A 2,212-nucleotide genomic window follows, 5' to 3' on the forward strand; every position below is an offset into this window, starting at 1 on the left:
CTCGAGGAGGATTTATTTTGAACTGGTGTATTTGGTGACGGCCTTGGTTCCTTCAGAAACGGCGTGCTTCGCCAATTCACCGGGCAAAAGAAGACGCACCGCCGTCTGGATCTCCCTGCTGGTTATGGTCGAACGTTTGTTGTAATGAGCGAGGCGACTGGCTTCAGCAGCTATACGTTCGAAGATGTCGTTCACGAAACTGTTCATGATAGACATAGCCTTGCTGGAGATACCGGTATCGGGATGGACCTGCTTCAACACCTTGTAAATGTAGATGGCGTAACTCTCCTTCCTCCTGCGCTTCTTTTTCTTGTCGCTCTTCGAGATGTTCTTTTGAGCTTTTCCGGCCTTCTTGGCCGCCTTACCGCTGGTCTTGGGTGGCATTCTCTTCTAGTCGTCGAGTTAAAAAAACGTTTAAAAACAGAAAACGAGACAGACACGACGTGCACGTTACGACGAGTATACTCGATCTAAAACGCCGCACACCTAAAATCCCTCTATTTATAACGAGCGAGCGACAAACAGGCGCTCCGCCTTAGTTCGTCGTTCGACCATTGCCCTAACGAGATGGCGCTGTACCGACCATATAAATTTCTAGCCTTCGCCGCGTTCGGCATTTATTTCAAGCCGTACGTTTGTCAGTGCGCTTCGTGTCAGTCGCAGTAGGTGTTTTGCTGTTTATATCGTATAACAACATGTCCGGAAGAGGAAAAGGAGGTAAAGTGAAGGGAAAGGCGAAGTCTCGTTCCAGTCGTGCCGGACTTCAGTTTCCCGTCGGCAGAATTCATCGTCTTCTGCGTAAAGGAAACTACGCCGAAAGAGTGGGTGCAGGTGCTCCCGTTTATTTGGCGGCCGTAATGGAATATCTAGCCGCCGAAGTTCTCGAATTGGCAGGAAACGCCGCCAGAGATAACAAGAAAACCCGTATCATTCCGAGACATCTTCAATTGGCTATAAGGAACGACGAGGAGTTAAACAAGCTCCTTTCCGGCGTTACCATCGCCCAAGGCGGTGTCTTGCCCAACATCCAGGCGGTGTTGTTGCCCAAGAAGACCGAAAAGAAGCCTTAAATTTAATTCTTCGCCGCCGTCATCTCGAACGAAAAACAAAAACTTTTATAAAAACCATCTTCACATCGGCCCTTCTCAGGGCCAAAAATTCAACTCGAACGAATTGATTTTTTCGCCAAAATACAACAACCTATGAGAATCATGTTAAAAAGTCTTTTAGATATTTTAAAGTTAAACCGATCAATTAATTCATTATACGAGCGTAGACTGAACGGAAGATTTTCGATTACATTCAACCAAGAAAGATGATTTTTACGACTTTTCATCGTAATTTTTAGAAAAATTCAATGCCCGACTAAAGCACGAACTCGACAACTCTATCTATAATAATTTATTGATTATCTAATTCAAGAAACATTCCGATTCGTCGTAAATTTCTTCACATTTCGCACATTAATCTGTTAAGAACATACACACACACACCGGTCGCCTATACGTGCTCTCCGTCTCGATAATTTCTTGCAGCAGCAGTCGTCAGCGGTGAGCCGTAATACTACAATCAATCGTTTTATTTGCTATGAGATTTTGTTTCAAGTCACGTCTGAGGAGAGTAACTCTACCCCATATTGGACATAACCTCAAATATACTCTTCGTGGCAAAAACGTTCTTTTAACGATGGTCATTCTAACCTAAAACTGCTGTCAAAATTGTCAAAGTCGCCGCCTGGATCACAAATTAAAATGATCACTCACTCCGTACGATTTTCATTTCGATTTGAAGACAAACACACAATTGAGCAACATATTTAATTCGTTTGATTTATTTTGTGGTTCTGAAAAGAACCGTTTTTTTTTGTTTGTTTGTTTGCTTGCCTGCGGGGGGTTTGTTGTTATTCCTCTGAGGATGCGGATACACGTCATAAAATGATAAAATTAACCGCCGAAACCGTAAAGGGTACGACCTTGACGTTTCAGGGCGTAGACGACGTCCATGGCGGTGACGGTCTTACGTTTTGCGTGTTCGGTGTAAGTTACGGCGTCACGGATGACGTTCTCGAGGAAGACCTTCAACACACCTCTGGTTTCTTCGTAGATGAGACCGGAAATACGTTTCACACCACCACGACGAGCCAATCTTCTGATCGCCGGTTTCGTTATACCTTGGATGTTATCGCGTAGAACTTTGCGATGACGTTTGGCGC

The sequence above is a fragment of the Gnatocerus cornutus genome, unplaced genomic scaffold, assembly GCF_029298725.1.
Source record: "Gnatocerus cornutus isolate USDA-ARS CGAHR unplaced genomic scaffold, icGnaCorn1.1 ctg00000385.1, whole genome shotgun sequence".
Lineage (NCBI taxonomy): Eukaryota > Metazoa > Arthropoda > Insecta > Coleoptera > Tenebrionidae > Gnatocerus > Gnatocerus cornutus.